The sequence below is a fragment of the Pelobates fuscus genome, chromosome 5, assembly GCF_036172605.1.
Source record: "Pelobates fuscus isolate aPelFus1 chromosome 5, aPelFus1.pri, whole genome shotgun sequence".
NCBI lineage: Eukaryota > Metazoa > Chordata > Amphibia > Anura > Pelobatidae > Pelobates > Pelobates fuscus.
The window spans coordinates 384,606,817-384,627,175 of record NC_086321.1 but is presented as its reverse complement, the minus strand read 5'-3'; positions in this window follow the sequence as shown (position 1 = coordinate 384,627,175).

Here is a 20,359-nt window from a genome sequence, read left to right as displayed (position 1 = left end):
CACTTACATATACACACCTGGCTTACACACACACACACACACACATTTATAGATGTGAATGTAAGTCATAAATGTTATGACATAATACATAATAATTATAATATTGTGTTTATGTTTATATTTTGTATATATTTTGAGTACACAGACTGGCCCAATTTTTCACACTTTTAGTTCGTCTCTTTTGTTTTCTCAAATCTTTTTTGTTAATGAAAATCGGATCACGTCATTTAGCACAGATGAGGTCCTCGAGGTCCACTCACAGCGGCTACTAACGACAGATAGCTGGAAGCTGCTGTAGTGGTTATGGTGCCAGGAGTGTTCAGGCGTCAGCTGCATCTTGTCTTGTTGGAGAAGATCAGATTCGGGGATAAGTGTCGTGCCCAGTGGGACCCTGGTAAGTTGGTAAGTTGTCCAACCATGTAGATTAATTACTTACTGTGGAACAATGCAACGGCACACCTGGCACCATGACCACTGCAGCAAGCGGTGATGGTTATAGTGCTTGGATATTAAACATCCAGAGAAGAGAAAGTTCCTCTTTAATGCTCTGCCTAAATATGCTGTGTCATTAAAAGACACCCACCTGTAACAGGCAAACCTACACCGTTATTATGTCAGCTAGTCCTACCCACCTGTTACACGCAAACCTACACCGTTATTAAAAAAAGGTCTAGCTGACTGCCTCAATGAATATTTTTGTTCAGTATTTACAGATGAAAATGAAGGAAAGGGACCTCATTTAGGAAAAAGGACAAATTAGTCATTTGTTACACGTGAGTTTACAGAGGAAGAGGTTCTATTTCAACTCTCAAAAGTAAAGACAAATAAGTTGATGGGACCTGATGGAATACACCCAAAGCTATTAAAAGAGCTTAGTGGTGTACTAGCAAAACCATTAACAGATTTATTTAACCAATCATTGATAACAGGAGTAGTCCCAGAAGATTGGAAGTTAGCGAATGTTGTGCCCATTCACAAGAAAGGTAATAGGTAGGAGTCGGGCAACTATAGGCCAGTAAGCCTTACTTCAGTAGTTGGGAAAGTAATGGAAACCATGTTAAAGGATAGGATTCTTGAACATCCAAAAACACATGGATTTCAGGATCAGAGACAACATGGGTTTACTTCAGGGAGATCATGCCAAACTAATCTTATTGATTTTTTTGATTGGGTAACTAAAATTATAGATCCGGGTGGTGCAGTTGACATTGCTTACCCAGATTTCAGTAAGGCTTTTGACACTGTTGCACATATAAGGCTTATCAATAAACTGTAATCTTTAAGTTTGGATTCCAATATTGTTGAATGGGTAAGCCAGTGGCTGAGTGACAGGCAACAGAGGGTTGTAGTCAATGGAGTATATTCGAAGCTTGGGCTTGTCACCAGTGGGGTACCTCAGGGATCTGTACTTGGACCCATTCTCTTTAATATTTTTATTAGTGATATTGCAGAATGTCTTGATGGTAAGGTATGTATTTTTGCTGATGATAGTAAGATATGTAACAGGGTTGATGTTCCAGGAGGGATAAGCCAAATGGCAAATGATTTAGGTAAACTAGAAAAATGGTCAGAGTTGTGGCAACTGACATTTAATGTGGATAAGTGCAAGATAATGCATCTTGTACGTAAAAACCCAAGGGCAGAGTACAGAATATTTGATAGAGTCCTATCCTCAACATCTGAGGAAAGGGATTTAGGGGTGATTATTTCTGATGACGTAAAGGTAATAGAGCAGCAGGAAATGCTAGCAGAATGCTTGGTTGTATAGGGAGAGGTATTAGCAGTAGAAAGAGGGAAGTGCTCATGCCATTGTACAGAACACTGGTGAGACCTCACTTGGAGTACTGTACGCAGTACTGGAGACCGTATCTTCAGAAGGATATTGATACCTTGGAGAGAGTTCAGAGAAGGGCTACTAAACTGGTTCTTGGGTTGCAGGATAAAACTTACCAGGAAAGGTTAAAGGATCTCAACATGTATAACTTGGAGGAAAGAAGAGACGGGGGGATATGATAGAAACATTTAAATACATAAAGGGAATCAACACAGTAAAGATGGAGACTATATTTAAAAGAAGAAAAACTACCACAACATCCACTGATAGCCCTGATCTGGGTGACCAACATATCCCCAAATCATCCAGATCAGTTCAGGAATTTCCTGGAAATCTTATTTTTGACCGACCGTGTACATGGTCCTTTGCCCAAAACAGTTCCAGGGAATCAGGGCTAACGGTCAGTCTCTATGTCTGGAGTACAAAAATGCATAACTAACATGAAGAGAGACTTTTAAAGTGCATTGGGCATGGTATATTGCAGGGCCCATAGTCCTGAGGCAATAGGCTGTCCAGCAGGCCCTTCCAAGAACCCTTGACGAGGTTCAGTTTGTCACATAGGTTTTCTCTTACTTCTTCTCCTGTTTTTCCCATTGTCGGTTACTCTTTCTCCTTGATCTGGGAACCAAATGGCAGAAAAATTAGTCAATAACTGCAAAATATATACATAATAATTATAATATTGTGTTTATTTTTATATTTTCTATATATTTTGAGTACTCAGATTAGCCCAATTTTGCACACTTTCAGTTAATTTTTTTCGAGTTCTCAAATCTTTTTTGTTAATGAAATTCGGAACATGCCAAACCACCTTAAGCCAAAATTTGCCAATCCTGATAATGTTTAATTCTCTGACTTTTAATCCCAAAAAAGGCAAAAAATAAATTGAAGCAATGAGCAATTATGACACATATAGGGGGGAAAGAATCCTTTTTTTTTTTTTTTTTACTCGATTATGACATTCAGGTTTCAACTTGGATCAACAACCCAAATAAATATTATTGATACCATTGAATAATTTGTTTTTCCAAAGAAGCATCCAGGACCTTTAAAAAACAAAAAACAGAATCAGATAAGACAACCTCTTTAGGCAGAGAATTCCACATCTTTATTGTTCTTACCGTGAAGATCCCTTTTCTTAGTAAGTGAAATCGCCTTTCTTGCAGTCTCAGTGGGCGACCTCTTGTCTGTACCGTTATAACAGAAGGTCACAATGACTTGTTTTTTTTTATTATTATTATTTTTATATGTTTTTATCCTTGGGTTGACGCTGCATTAACTAGATCCAGAGATGTGTCATCTCGCTCACACTATCTATCCATCCACAAGTTTCTCACAGATTATCCTTAGGTGAGGACGAGTGAGAGAGATAAGCTGAATATTCCTATACCTCACACAAAAACGCAGCCCAAAGTTTACTCTTGGCAGTCATAGATTATTTGTGACAGCATTAATGTGTTCCTTTTGGCAGCTTGGGCAGAAAAAATGACATACTATAAAGGGATGGCTTCAGACACAGTTGTTTCCCGTTTCCTTTGCAAACTGATTTAAAGCACTTGTAACAAAGAACAATGCAGTTTCTTCCAAATATTTGCAGAAGAAATATCTGCTGTCTGCACCAAGGTCATAAAAATTACTTGTTACTTAGTAAAATAACCTTTCAAAATTATCACCTCCATCCGAGACACTCACAAATCAGATTTCTATTTTCCCCTAAGTAATCAAGTTTTAAATTTCCATTTCAACTAAAACGCTAGCAGAACTCGTGTAGAGTAAGGGTGAAATGGAGAGAATAAAGCCATAAAACGCTTTATAGGTGTAGTTCTGTCTCGTGGCAAATAACCGGTGAGATTTCCTCCAAGGCCAAATGCTCCTTTTCAAGTACTGGGATTTGAGGGTTTGCCGTCTGGGTTGAAGAGTTATTTTTAACGCCGCGGCTGCAAAGAGAAGGCGGTGTAACATTTGGACAAGTTGAAGCCACATCAAGAGAGTGAGGAACTGAGACTTTTTCATGTGGTGAAAATTCGGGAAGAGCCGGCGCTGTTGCTAAGCTAATAAATGAATTCTCAATACCTATCAGCTGGTGAAAAATCTATCTATCGGAAGCAAAGTATGTGTTTAGTCTCGAGAAACAGGAGAAGGCCATCAAGTGTGGTTATAGAACACTTTTCAACAGGATATATACTTGTAAAAGCTATGATTATGAATCATTCGGAAGTCTTAGTTAAAACCTTGGTATGCTTTATGTTGTCCAAATTGAAGTTCTTTGTTGCAGAGTCCAAGCCTGGCACATGACGAGGTACAGCGTTAAATGGCCATGATGGCTGCCACCATGTTGTAGTATAAAATGCTTAGTGATAAAGCTCAGAAGGTTAATGTACTAACTGCAAAATATATATTAAGGCCTAAAATTCACTCACTTTAAAATTCCTAGTAAATCCCCCTTTAGGGAACAACCCTTGTGTGTAGGTAGCGGTTACGTGTGGTGCGACACAATACATCACCCCCATTCAAACCCTTAACCCAATCAAAACCAGGAAACATATATGTGTGGTATAAAAAGGCCACAGCTTTTATTTATATTTCGTTTATAATTTATCAAACATATTTATAAAACCAACCATAAATAAAACAAGGTATAAACATTATTTAACTTGAACTAGTCCTTGCCAACCGTACCACCAACCCTCTAGGGTACACGCCCTACCGAGGCATCAGCCCTCCCCCCTCGTCCATGATACCTGGCCTTCACCTTGGCCTTCCAATACCACATGCCAACCCCTGGCCACCATTCCTGGCACAGAGGGCACGCGCAAATACCCAAACCTTTCCCGAGGTTAGGGGAGGGGACCCGACCCAGCATCCTTCTTTTTCTTGTACTCCTCTTCCCAATTGGTTCGGCAAGGACCATACCCGCCAGCTGTGACAAGATATTGAACACCTACAGAGGAAGGAAACAAAAACAGCAAAAAGGGGAGGGAGGGAGGGAGATTGTCACCTTGCCGTTATTTTAAGATGGCTGAGGTGAAGGGGACAAAATGTCCGTTATTTATACAACCCCACCCAAACCCTTAACCTAAATGCCACACCCATTTTACAGCCACACCCACCACACCCACACATGCCTCCTATCCGGCTAGCTTTCAGCCCGCCTCCTCTGGGCCTTGTGTGTAGGTAGCGGTTACGTGTGGTGCGACACAATACATCACCCCCATTCAAACCCTTAACCCAATCAAAACCAGGAAACATATATGTGTGGTATAAAAAGGCCACAGCTTTTATTTATATTTCGTTTATAATTTATCAAACATATTTATAAAACCAACCATAAATAAAACAAGGTATAAACATTATTTAACTTGAACTAGTCCTTGCCAACCGTACCACCAACCCTCTAGGGTACACGCCCTACCGAGGCATCAGCCCTCCCCCCTCGTCCATGATACCTGGCCTTCACCTTGGCCTTCCAATACCACATGCCAACCCCTGGCCACCATTCCTGGCACAGAGGGCACGCGCAAATACCCAAACCTTTCCCGAGGTTAGGGGAGGGGACCCGACCCAGCATCCTTCTTTTTCTTGTACTCCTCTTCCCAATTGGTTCGGCAAGGACCATACCCGCCACTAGCCCCGCTGCATTTACGCCTAAATCAGCGGGCGCGACCCCCAAGCAACGCCATGGCCTGTTCCAACGCATCCTGCAGCTCTAGGTTAAACAAGTCCAAACCGACATCAGTGAGATGGACCCCATCCGGGCGGAAAAAGATAGCCGCCTCCCGCTCAAAAGTACGGTGTCGAACTGCCAAGCCCCCGATACCTAGCACAAACTTGGAAACCCGCTTATTAATCTTTATGCGACAGCGCTCCATAGCACCCTGATCGCGTGCGCACTTCCAATAGTTCCTGGAAACTATTCCTGACCATATTAAGCAAATTTTTGGAAAAAGTACTCGCAAGCGCGCCAAGTCTCGCCTGATCAGCTCCCCTAAGCCCCACGCGGGCAGCGAACCTAAATCGTTCCCTCCCAGATGCACCACCAAGATATCCGGGATTCCTAATAACGTGGATAACTGCACGACCTCAGGCAACAGCTGACCCCATTTCATGCCCCGGAACCCGAACCACCGGACCTCCGCCAGCTCCCGAGGTATTCCAAGCCTTGTCCCACCCGGGCGAACCCCAGCCCGCAGGTGGGCCCAGTAGATGTAGGAATGACCGATTATCCAGATCCGTCGGCCGGGCCCTGTGGAGAAAACACAAGGGGAATACCGATCAGCCGAGTGGGCCGAACATAGGACCGAAACCTCCCCGATTCCCATCTACCAATCCTTTGAATGGCCTGGTCCGAGAGACCTAAACGAGAGGCTTCCGTAGCGGCCCCAATCCGAAAAGAGTGACCCCCAAAGTCTGTGCTCGAAATACCCAGATGTTCGAGTGCCAGACGGAAAACCCGGAGAAATTGGAAGCGGGAAAGAAAAGACCCATCCCCATGGATTAACAATGGGCCTACAACATCCGGGCGACACAGAAGGTAAGATTGAAAAGCTGCGACGGGACAGACAGCCGAGCCGGGAATGGCGCGAAGGGACACCCATGCCCCCCTACCAAAAATGTCAGTTTTCGACTTTCGCACCAGAAAACGCACCGTATCATCCACGACCGACACATCATGGAACAACAAGCCGCCTGGAATCCGCTTGCTAGGGCTCACAAGTTCCCCAATCCGCAGAGCACCAAAGAAGGCGAAAGAGAAAGCCACCCGAAACAAACGCGCTTCGAAATCGGACAAACAGACCCTGGATAAGACCGACGCAATACCAAGTAGCAGTGCGCCAGAAACCGGTCTCCTGGAATCCCGAGGCTGCGGACCTCTACGCCAGCCACGCATAGCAAGCCGGACCATGAAATCTTTGGTCACATCCGGCACGCGAGTCAGGTTGAACCAGAAGCTCAGACCTGATAGCTTCCCTGATACCGTGGCTGGGGAACAACCACTAGCCTCCCAAAACCAGAGCAACCGTAAAACCCCCTGAACCCTCTCCGCAGATGAAGAAAACCCACCTTGGTCCTGCTCTAGAGCGACCCAGTCACCCCATGCCTTACCGTACCGGGCCCAAGTAGCATCCGACACTGAAGACCGAATCCATTCCCTTATTCGCTCAGGCCAAGGGACCATAGCTCTCTGGGACAGGGAAGGCCCATCGTATCTGCTTCGGGCGCGATCTGACGAAACACCTGCCATTGGAAACGAGAAAGGGCGTCAGCCGTGGTATTCTCTACACCGGGAATATGCACAGCGCGACATGTAACGTTCAAAGACAGGCAACGCAGTACCAAGCTCCGCAGGAGCCTGACCACCGGAGGAGAGGAGGCTGTCAACCGATTAATGGCCTGGACAACGCCCAAATTGTCACAGTGGAACACGACACGCCTGTTCTTGATCTCCGGTCCCCAAAGATGGAGAGCCACCACAATGGGAAAAAGCTCCAAGAACGCCATGTTCTTGGTCAGGCCCGAGTCGAACCACGATCTTGGCCAAGGTTCTGCGCACCATTGTTTTCCCATGATAGCCCCAAAACCCGACGAACCCGCAGCATCCGTAAACAGGTGCAGCACTGAGTTTGCTACCTCGGGCTGCTGCCAGTAAGACCTACCATTGTACTCTTCCAGAAAAACCGCCCAAACCGCTAAATCCTCCCTGAGCGGTTTGGTCAGGCGGACGAAGTGGAACGGCTTCAGTATCCCTGACGTGGCAGCCGCCAGGCGTCGGTTAAATACTCTACCCATGGGCATAATCCGGCAGGCAAAGTTTAATTTGCCCAACAAGGACTGAAGTCGTTGCAGCGTGATCTTCCGCAAGGAGCTCGCCTCCTGGACCACCCCACGTAGATCAGCCAACTTGTCCAACGGAAGCCGACATTCCCCGATGACCGAATCAATCTCGATCCCGAGGAAGCTCAAGCACGTGGAAGGGCCAATTGTCTTGTCAGGTGCCAGCGGCACGCCGAACATACAGGCCACATCCGACACTGCTTGTAAGATCTGGGAGCATATCGGGGAATGCGCGGGGCCCACACACAGAAAGTCATCTAAGTAGTGAAGCAGGGAATCGTAACCGGACTCCATTCTCACTACCCATTCTAGAAAAGAGCTGAAGCATTCAAAATAAAAACAGGATATAGCACAACCCATGGGGAGACACATATCCACGTAATAATGACCTTCAAATGCACATCCCAAGAGATGATGACACTCCGGGTGAACTGGTAGCAGGCGAAAGGCAGACTCGATATCAGTTTTTGCCATAAGTGCCCCGGGGCCAGCGGCCCTGACTATGCCCACAGCAGCATCAAAGGACGCATAGGAAACGCGGCATAATTCAGCTGCAATGTCATCGTTTACCGAGCACCCATGAGGGTGCGACAGGTGATGAATCAGCCGGAACTTTCCCGGTTCCCGTTTGGGCACCACGCCCAACGGTGACACCCTTAGATCGGGGAGTGGCGAATCCCGAAATGGGCCCGCCATTCGGCCCAGCGCCACTTCCTTCGCCAGTTTTTCCCTGACCACCCCTGGATATTCAGAAACAGATCTCAGGTTTCTGCAAAAACCGGAGACCTGCCGAGGCCGGTGAGGGATCCAAAACCCCTGCCCAAATCCCTCTAGCAATAAGGCAGCCGCCTTCTTATTCCTATAACGATTTAGCCATGGGCGCATCGCGTCGACGTCCACCGGCGTCCTCGCTCTTAGCGCCCACGGAGTCCCCTTTGTCGCCAGTTTTGGCTCGTTTGAAGCATTTTGAAGCGGGGTGAGACCCACCGCACCCCGAACACTCATGCTTGAAGCGGCAACTAGACCCGAATTTGCATTGGCCATCGTTATATTGCCAACAGCAGCCTGTTTTTCGTTGCCCGGCCGACGCTGCGGTTGAAGAACCCGCGCCGGCCCCCCCAAGAAAGGACGACAGGCCCCCTTGATGTGAGGCTGGGCGGGTCATGATAGCTAACCACAAGCCAATGTCCATTTGATCCCAGCCCATGGAAGGCCGAACCGCTAAACGTTGGCGGAACTGCTCATCATACCGCCACCAACCTAAACCGCCGTACACCCGACAAGCGGTCCATATGACGTCCTGGTAGCAGAATAGGGAAGAACATTTGGCGGGAGTCTTCTCACCTATCACGCTGGCTAAGATCGAAAAGGCTCGGATCCAGTTTCCGAAAGTTTTCGGAATCTTCCGGTACCGAAACTTTTCTTTGTCCTTTTCGGACTCTTTAGCGTCAGCGTCAACCCGGGGAAGATCTTCCATAGGGAGGAGAGAAAAAATTTCAACAAATTCCCCCTTGTCTATTTTGGCGCGCAATTCCGGCGTGAGATGGAGGCCCAGAGGGCCTGACCAGCACATGTACGCCACACCGTGCGCAGCCGGAGCAACCCCCAAACCCGAGAGAGCAGCGGCGTCCCCGGCCGTGCCCAGTGCAGATTCCGGCGTCACCGGCAGTAACGCCGAGGTTGAGGGGATGGGGGCCTGTGTTATATTAGCGGGCATTGGCGCCGCGACTGCAGAAGGATCAGACCCTGCGGAACCTGCCCAACCCGCCCGAAGTTGGTTATCTAACGACACCGGGGGGGAAGCCCCGGGGCGATAACCCCGCTCAAGGGTTAGCAAAACCTGCTTCATAGCCTGGAGTACAGAACCCAATTCTTGCACCTCCCCTGCGCCAGCGCCCCCCAAACCCGACCCCGTTATACCAGAGTACTCACCTGCAGGAGCTGAATTGGCAGGTAGTAGCGGGACTTCAACATGCCCACCAGGCTGCAACGGCCCCAAGGGAACTGCGACCGCAGGAAGCACTGCACCAGTCACAGCATCGGGGGACCGACTTGTCAGCCGACCAGGGGTGACCTGTGAAGACAGGACAGGTGAAAAAGAACCCTGCCCACCCAACCCAGGTAACTGGGGACCCGCAGAAGTGGTAAAGACTGTGTGTAAAACTGGCATGGCAGAAGGAGCCCCAGAGGGGGCAGCATGGGCCATGGGTAATGGCGGGGCAGATGCAGAGGGCATCAGACCCATAGGGAGGGGGCCAAGGGGGGTAGGATGGGCAGGAGATAGTGTTGGAAGAGCTTGATGGGCGGCTGAGGATGATGAGAATGCAAGATGAACGGATGAGGTTGATGGGAGTGCATGCTGTCCGGCTGAGGATGATGGGAGTGCATGCTGGCCGGATGAGGATGATGGGAGTGCATGCTGGCCGGATGAAGATGATGGAAGTGCCTGTTGAACGGATGAGGCTGATGGGAGTGTGGTAGTGGCCGGGCCAGGGGAGACAGAGCGGGGAGGATGATAAGGGGGGGGGCTGTGCCCACGAGTAGCCGGACCTGGCTCCATACCCCGACCCCCCGAACCCCCCAACCCCCTACTGGTTGCCCTGCCGCCTCGCGGCCTACTCACCACTCCTGAAGAAGAGCCGGCCGCCGACCTCACTTGCTCGCGCTCCGCCTGGGATCCACCATGAGCCGAGCGCCTGTCAGGTGCTCGGGTTGTCGCCATCGTTGAGCTGGAGAGTGATCTCGCGGACGACCTCCTGGAGGCCCGCGAGATCACAGGAGCAGGAACCGGCGCGGGATGGCCATCACCTCCCCGAGAAGCGGCAGCCGCACGGGTAGCTCTAGACCGCCTCGGGGAGGAGGCGACAGGCTGCACTGACACGTTGCCGCCCGCGGCCGCGGGGGACCTGGCGCGCGGGCCGGCAACGGGGCTCCTGCTCCTACCCCTCACCCGACCCTCCCGCGAGGGGCTATAACGGGTAGGAGGACGCGCCCGGCGGCGCGGAGTACCCTGGCTGCCGACAGAGGGAGCAGCTACCAGGGAGGCACCCTGCAGCCTTACCAGCTGGGCCTGCAGGTGCCGGCCACCGTCCTGGAGGGCCTCAGCCCGAAGAGCAGCAAGGATTCCGTCAATATCCATGCTTCTGGCCGTGGGGTAAGCAAAGCAACACAATGATAGGAAAGAGATTGTCACCTTGCCGTTATTTTAAGATGTCCGTTATTTATACAACCCCACCCAAACCCTTAACCTAAATGCCACACCCATTTTACAGCCACACCCACCACACCCACACATGCCTCCTATCCGGCTAGCTTTCAGCCCGCCTCCTCTGGGCCTGTGCTGTTCATATTGTTGTCAAAGACAGTATCCTGTCACCTTCTGAGTTGGATTTTCGATGGTCCAAGTCAGGCCCGGACTGGCCATCGGGCACACCGGGCAAATGCCCGGTGGGCCGCGGTGGCCATGGGCCGAGGCCGGCAGGGGAAGTCCCAGGATCTCCCCTGCCGGTCTATTCAGGGCCGGCACTATCCGAGCGCCGGCCCGCTGTGTGCCATGAAGGGCCGGTGGGGAGATCAAAGATCTCCCTCACCGGCCCACTTGAATAGATCTGCGGCTGGGGAGGGAGGGAGGGAGGGAGAGGAACCCGGCGGAGCTGCAAGATAGAGCTCCGCCGGGTTCCTCTCACGAGATCCGGCGCGTTGCCATGGCAACGACCGGATCTCGCGAGCGTGAACTCTAGCCTCGCAGGCTGGAGTTCACTCACCCACTGGACCACCAGGGATGGTGTGCGAGCGCCGGTCCCCCCCTCCAAGATATGCCGGTCCCCCCCCCTCCCAGGCTAAAGGTAAGAAGGGAGGGGGGGGGGGGACATTATAACTGCTATTATAACATTATAACTATTATTTTTATTTTTTTACCCCCCAAACACACACACACAAAATCCCTTCTAATATTCACACACATCAGTCTCAACCCATCACACCCAGCGCACTCACACCCAGCGCACTCACACCCAGCGCACTCACACCCAGCGCTCTCACACCCAGCGCTCTCACACCCAGCACTCTCACACCCATCACACACAGCACTCTAATACCCCATCACACACAGCACTCTCTCACCCCATCACACACAGCACTCTAATACCCCATCACACACAGCACTCTCTCACCCCATCACACACAGCACTCTCACACCCATCACACACAGCACTCTAATACCCCATCACACACAGCACTCTCACCCCATCACACACAGCACTCTCACCCCATCACACACAGTACTCACACCCATCACACACAGCACTCTCACACCCCATCGCACACAGCACTCTCACACACAGCACTCTCACACACAGCACTCTCACACCCATCACACATAGCACTCTCACACCCATCACACACAGCACTCTCACACCCATCACACACAGCACTCTCACACCCATCACACACAGCACTCTCATACCCCATCACACACAGCACTCTCATACCCCATCACACACAGCACTCTCATACCCCATCACACACAGCACTCTCATACCCCATCACACACAGCACTCTCTCACCCCATCACACACAGCACTCTCTCACCCCATCACACACAGCACTCTCTCACCCCATCACACACAGCACTCTCACACCCAGCACTCTCACACCCATCACACACAGCACCCTCACACCCATCACACACAGCACCAGCACACACAGCACCCTCACACCCGTCACACACAGTACTCTCACACCCAGCACCCTTACACACATCATACACAGCACCCATCACACCCATCATACACAGCACCCATCACACACATCATAAACAGCACCCTCACACACATCACACACAGCACCCCTCAAACACAGCATTCATCGCACACACATACTGCACCCTTCACATACACACTACATCCCTCACAGACACCCACTGCACCAAACACACACACAATACTTCTGAATATATATATATACACACACACACACACACACATACTGCACTCCTAAACACATTACGTCCCAGACACACACTAGATCCCTTACCCAACTCTGGATTATAAACGCACATTAGATCCATTTATACACTCTGAATCCTTATATACACACACTCACTAGATCTCCTACACATTCTGGGTCCTTCAAACACACACTAGACTCCTGTATACACACACACTGCGCCATCTACACACACTTCATTCCTAAAATACACACTCTGGATCCCTTATAAACACACTAGATTCATTGTAAACAAACACATACTACACCCTAAAACACACACTCTCTACAACCCCTACAAACACTACATCACCTATATACACACACACTTACTACATCCCCTATACACACATTCTCTACAGCCCCTAGCCATATATGCATTACATTACACCAAATACACAACACTACTAAAACCGACCTTGTTACACAATACCACACCACAATCAGCTCACTCTACACACACGCAATCCCACAAGCAGGCTCCAAACACATGCACAATACTCTTTCCTGGCCCTTTTGTCTCCTGGTATCCATTTATAGAGACACCAGAGACAAATTGCAAGGAAACACAGTGCAAGCATGTTATTAAATTTGCTTGCACTGTGCAGAACAAATACAGGGCTTTTTTCTCATGCTAGAGCTCTTTAGCAGAGCTCTGCGCATGGTCTGCCCTGGAAGAGTATTGAACCAACATGCTCACTTTGAGAGGGGGCGTGTTTGTCATTGGTGATGACGAAACACACCCTCTCTGCCCCGCCCCCTTCTCAGTGGGCCGCTGTGATAAAAAAATGCCCGGGCCGAATTTTTCTCCCAGTCCGGCCCTGGTCCAAGTGCAGCCAGTCCTCAAACTTTGTTCAGCAGAGACCATCTTTAATGACTAAATTAAAAATAATGCTCGTAAGGGTTAGTTAGTGCTGAGAATAGAGTTATTGCTTATATAGGGTTAGGAGATTAGGGTTAGATGGTATTTACACATAGGATTAGGTTTAGAGGGTGTTTAGATATAGGGTCCAGGGCCGGATTAAGAGCACAGTGGGCCTGGTGCTGACAATTATGATGGGCCTAATTACGGAATCTCATCGACCAAAAACACTAAAACTGTCAAACCCCTCAAGCATCATGTATCTGATGGAGATGGTGCTGGAGGGAAACTCATAGGATGCAGCTATAAAGATAACACATACTCTATGCTAATCTCTCTCTAATTTATGCTTTCATCTTTCAAGTAAATCCATAACCCCTAACAGCAGTGTCCAGTGAAGCAAAAAATCAATGGGTGCGGTAAAAGGGTGTGCACTGGCGCGAATCACGTGACCAGACCTGCCAAAAGGGGTGAACATGCCCAAAAAGGGGGCATGTTTGTCCAAAGAATTGGAAGGTCAGCCTGGCATGAATGCATGTCAGGCTGCCTGCCAATCCTGCAGGCTGTCCAACTAAGGGCATACTATGCAGGCAGCACCCTGAGCTTGACATAAATGCGTCTAATGATGCGCTCACTCCATGCTTTCTAAGGACTGTCCCCTAACACTGGTCCACTAGTCTCCTTACCTTCTTACTAGCAGGCAGAAGTTCCTGGTATATAGTCTGAGACAGAGAAAAGGTGTATGTAGTGAGTGTAGAAGAAAGTGGACATGCCACAGTGTTAGAGAGACCAACGTCTGCATTACCTAAATTAATTTTATTGTCAGCCAATCCACACAAGTTTTGTTCCCATACATCCCTCTTAAGCTTCCAAACTTAAAGGGACACTATAGTCACCAGAACAACTACAGTTTATTGTATTTGTTCTGGTAAATCATTCCATTCAGGCTTTTTGCAGTAAACACTGTCTTTTCAGAGAAAATAACTCCACTCGCCGCTCCTTAGATGGCTGCTAGAGGTGCTTCCTGGGGCAGTACTGCCTAGTGTGCAGCACTGCCATTCAGTGTCTCCACCCTCTGGATGCAGACACTGAACTTTCCTCATAGAGATATATTGATTCAATTTATCTTTTATGAGGAGATGCTGATTGGCCAGGGCTATGTTGGACTTGTGCTGGCTCTGCCCCTGATCTGCCTAGTTGACAGTCTCAGCCAATCCTATGGGGAAGTATTGTAATTTGCTCAGACCACCACTTCTGATGATGTCAGCAGACAGTCAGTTCAGAGGCAGAGCCAGCAGCTGCAGACTTGAATACAAATAATATTTTACTATACTTAGGGAGGCAAGAAGGGGCCAGGGTGGTGGTTTTAACATAATAGGGTCAGAAATACATGATTGTGTTCCTGACTCTATAGTGCTCCTTTAAGCAAGAGTATGTGAAGAGTAGTTAAGGTTGCCACCTTTCTTGGAAAAAAAATACCAGCCTTAATCATTTGTATAATTAATTAGTTATGCATGACATCACATGATGTAAATCACAAGGAGTGACATCAGAGAAAATTCTGTAAAATCACCAACAAACTACTCACAGTTTGATTCTGCTGTATAGATGGATTGCTTCCAGTGTCTCCCTGTCTCTCAGTGTATCAGTCTCGCAAGTCACCCAGTGTCTCAGTGTCCCTATGTATCACAGTGTCAGTGTCCCCATGTCGCCCAGTCCCCTAGTCTCCCAGTGTCTCAGTGTCCCCATTTCTCCCAGTGTCCCAATGTCTCAGTGTGTCCCCATCACTAGGATACTGGGGACACAGTGAAACATGGGGACACTGAGAGACCCGGGGACACTGGGAGACATGGGGACACTGGGACATTTAGGGAAACTGGGAGAAATGGGGACACTGAGACACTAGGGACACAGACACTGGGATACATGGGGACACTGAAACATTTGGGGACACTAAGATACTAGGGACACAGAGACATGGGAACACTGGGAGACTAGGGGACACTGGCTGGGAGACAGACACTTGGGGACACTGGGAGACATGGGGACAGTTGTGGACATCGACATGTGGACACTGGGACATATAGGGACACTGGGACACATGGGGTCACTAAGCACACTGAGAGACATGGGACACAGACACTGGGAGACTTGGGGACACAGACACTAGGGACACTGGCTGGGGGACATGGGGACACTGGGAGACATGGCGAGACCCAGTCATGTCTCAGTGTCTCCCAATGTCCCCATGTCTCACAGCGTCCCCATGTGTCCCAGCATCCCCATGTGTCCCACCGTCCCCTAGTGTCCCACCGTCCCCTAGTGTCCCACCGTCCCCTAGTGTCCCAGTGTCCCCTAGTGTCCCAGTGTCCCCTAGTGTCCCAGTGTCCCCTAGTGTCCCCATGTTTTCCAGTGTCCCCAAGTGTCTCAGTGTTCCCAGGTCTCCCAGTGTCTGTATCCCCATGTGTCCCCTAGTGTCTCAGTGTCCCCTAGTGTCTCAGTGTCCCCTAGTGTCTCAGTGTCCTTTAGTGTCTCAGTGTCCCCTAGTGTCTCAGTGTCCCCTAGTGTCTCAGTGTCCCCTAGTGTCTCAGTGTCCCCTAGTGTCTCAGTGTCCCCATGTTTTCCAGTGTCCCCATGTTTTCCAGTGTCCCCATGTTTTCCAGTGTCCCCATGTTTTCCAGTGTCCCCAAGTGTCTCAGTGTTCCCAGGTCTCCCAGTGTCTGTGTCCCCATGTGTCCCCTAGTGTCTGTGTCCCCTAGTGTCTCAGTGTCCCCATGTTTTCCAGTGTCCCCAAGTGTCTCAGTGTTCCCATATGTCCCTTAGTGTCTCAGTGTCCCCATGTGTCCCTGCTGCCTTTCCCCCCATCCCCCACTTACCTGAGCTGTAGAGCTGCTGTCTGGACTCTGTGCTGTGTTGCTGCTCCCCCACGGATCAGTGAGTAGTAGAGAGAGGCAGGGCTATGCTGTAACTTCCTATCCCTGCCTCTCTCCACACACAGTGACCCCTACTGGCCGGTGCTGGTATTGCAGCGTAATCTGTTTATTTTCTCATTTATTCTGAGAAAAATACCTGCATTTGTATTGCCGGTATTACTTATTACTGCAATACAGGCACGGCCAGGCAGCCTCAAATACCGGCTGTGCCAGTAAAATACCAGTCAGGTGGTAAACCTAAGAGTAGTGTGTAAAAAAAAAAAAAAAATGATTTTTTTTTTTTTTTTTTTTTTTTTTTTTTTAAATGGGCCTATTCCATGGGCCTGGGCCTGGAGCTGCAGCTCCATCAGCCCCTATGTTAATCCGGCCCTGATAGGGTCTAACGTAGGATTAGGTTTAGACGGTGTTTAGATAAAAGGTCTCACGTAGGATTACGCTTAGAGGGTGTTTAGATAGCGGGTCTCATTTAGGATTAGTTTTAGAGGGTGTTTAGATAAAAGGTCTAACGTGGGATTAGGTTAAGAGGGTGTTTATATATAGAATGTGACGGCAGATAAGAACCATTCGGCCCACAAGTCTGCCCAATTTTCTAAATACTTTCATTAGTCGCTGGCCTTATCTTATAGTTAGGATAGCCTTATGCCTATCCCACGCATGCTTAAACTCCTTTACTGTGTTAACCTCTACCACTTCAGCTGGAAGGCTATTCCATGCATCCACTACCCTCTCAGTAAAGTAATACTTCCTGATATTATTTTTAAACCTTTGTCCCTCTAATTTAAGACTATGTCCTCTTGTTGTGGTAGTTTTTCTTCTTTTAAATATAGTCTCCTCCTTTACTGTGTTGATTCCCTTTGTGTATTTAAATGTTTCTATCATATCCCCCCTGTCTCGTCTTTCCTCCAAGCTATACATGTTAAGATCCTTTAACCTTTCCTGGTAAGTTTTATCCTGCAATCCATGAACCAGTTTAGTAGCCCTTCTCTGAACTCTCTCTAAGGTATCAATATCCTTCTGAAGATACGGTCTCCAGTACTGTGTACAATACTCCAAGTGAGGTCTCACCAGTGTTCTGTACAATGGCATGAGCACTTCCCTCTTTCTACTGCTAATACCTCTCCCTATACAACCAAGCATTCTGCTAGCATTTCCTGCTGCTCTATTATATATGATCTAATGAAGGATTAAGTTCAGAGGGTGTTTAGATATAAGGTATAACATAGGATTAGGTTTAGACAGTGTTTAGATATAGGGTCTCACGTAGGATTATGTTTAGAGGGTTTTTAGATATAGGGTCTAACGTGGGATTAGGTTTAGACAGTGTTTACATATAGGGGTAAACGTAGGATTATGTTTAGAGGGTTTTTAGATAGAGGGTCTAACGTGGGGTTAGGTTTAGACAGTGTTTACATATAGGGTCAAACGTAGGATTAGGTTTAGAGGGTGTTTAGATATAGGGTCTAACATGGGATTAGGTTTAGATGGTGTTTAGCTATAAGGTCTCACGTAGGATTAGGTTTAGAGGGTGTTTAGATATAGGGTCTAACGTAGGATTAGGTTTAGATGGTGTTTAGATATAGGGTCTAACGTAGGATTAGGTTTAGATGGTGTTTAGATATAGGGTATCACGTAGGATTAGGTTTAGATGGTGTTTAGATATAGGGTCTAACGTGGGATTAGGTTTAGACGGTGTTTAGATATAGGGTCACACATAGGATTAGGTTTAGATGGTGTTTAGATATAGGGTCTCACATAGGATTAGGTTTAGAGGGAGTTTAGATACAGGGTCTCACGTATGATTAGGTTTAGATGGTGTTTAGATATAGGGTCTCACGTAGGATTATGTTTAGATGGTGTTTAGATATAGGGTCTAACGTGGGATTAGGTTTAGATGGTGTTTAGATATAGGGTCTCACATAGGATTAGGTTTAGATGGTGTTTAGATATAGGGTCTCACGTAGGATTATGTTTAGATGGTGTTTAGATATAGAGTCTAACGTAGGATTAGGTTTAGATGGTGTTTAGATATAGGGTCTCACGTAGGATTATGTTTAGATGGTGTCTAACGTAGGATTATGTTTAGATGGTGTTTAGATATAGGGTCTCACGTAGGATTAGGTTTAGACGGTGTTTAGATATAGGGTATAACGTGGGATTATGTTTAGATGATGTTTAGCTATAGGGTCTAACGTAGGATTAGGTTTAGATGGTGTTTAGATACAGGGTCTCACGTAGGATTAGGTTTAGATGGTGTTTAGATATAGGGTCTCACGTAGGATTAGGTTTAGACGGTGTTTAGATATAGGGTCTAACGTGGGATTAGGTTTAGATGGTGTTTAGATATAGGGTCTCACGTAGGATTAGGTTTAGACGGTGTTTAGATATAGGGTCTCAGGTAGGATTATGTTTAGATGGTGTTTAGATATAGGGTCTCACGTAGGATTAGGTTTAGATGGTGTTTAGATATAGGGTCTCACGTAGGATTAGGTTTAGATGGTGTTTAGATATAGGGTCTCACATAGGATTATGTTTAGAGGGTGTTTAGATATAGGGTCTCACGTAGGATTAGGTTTAGACGGTGTTTAGATATAGGGTCTCACATAGGATTATGTTTAGAGGGTGTTTAGATATAGGGTATAACGTAGGATTATGTTTAGAGGGTGTTTAGATATAGGGTCTCACGTAGGATTATGTTTAGAGGGTGTTTAGATATAGGGTATAACGTAGGATTATGTTTAGAGGGTGTTTAGATATAGGGTCTCACGTAGGATTAGGTTTAGACGGTGTTTAGATATAGGGTCTAACGTGGGATTAGGTTTAGATGGTGTTTAGATATAGGGTCTCACGTAGGATTAGGTTTAGACGGTGTTTAGATATAGGGTCTCACGTAGGATTATGTTTAGAGGGTGTTTAGATATAGGGTCTAACGTGGGATTAGGTTTAGACGGTGTTTAGCTATAAGGTCTCACGTAGGATTAGGTTTAGATGGTGTTTAGATATAGGGTCTAACGTAGGATTAGGTTTAGATGGTGTTTAGATATAGGGTGTAACGTAGGATTATGTTTAGAGGGTGTTTAGATATAGGGTATAACGTAGGATTATGTTTAGAGGGTGTTTAGATATAGGGTATAACGTAGGATTATGTTTAGAGGGTGTTTAGATATAGGGTGTAACGTAGGATTATGTTTAGAGGGTGTTTAGATATAGGGTCTCACGTAGGATTATGTTTAGAGGGTGTTTAGATATAGGGTGTAACGTAGGATTATGTTTAGAGGGTTACTAGCATTGAAATAGGTTTAGTGGTTAATATTGGTAGTTATGTAGCTACTGAGGACCAGGCATGGAATAATGGTGTTGGTTTGGGGAATGCACAGTCCGCAATAGTGGTCCCAGGGACAATCTGCTCTGTATGGTAGTAGGTCAACATGCTTCAGGAAAGCAATAAACAGAGAATTAGCTCTCTATGAAGAGAGTATGTGGCAATATTATCCAGTCCTAGGACTCAGTTACATTCCTCCCCACCAATGAAATGGTTAATCATTTCAGTACTGGATACATTGTAAAAACAGTTTGAAACAGTGTAACGAATCCTACAAGCAAAGTCGAACTAAAACAAGACACAGACACATACATTTCTACGACATATAAGCTACTCGGAGTACAATGGAAAAAAGAACAGAATCCCAAAAGACATAACCACTCAATATTTTAATATATTCATTCACCTCTCTGAAATATTTCCCAGCCACGCTAAAATCGCACCTTGTAAATTGTGGCCGGATGCTGAAAAGATCCTGAAAATACATTGTTTGGGTCGGAAATTTGGACTATGTCAAAGCTGTGGAAGAATCCAACAATTAACAAGTGCAGTGCTGGAAGGAGAGGGGGTGATATTCTGCAAGGTTTCTAATT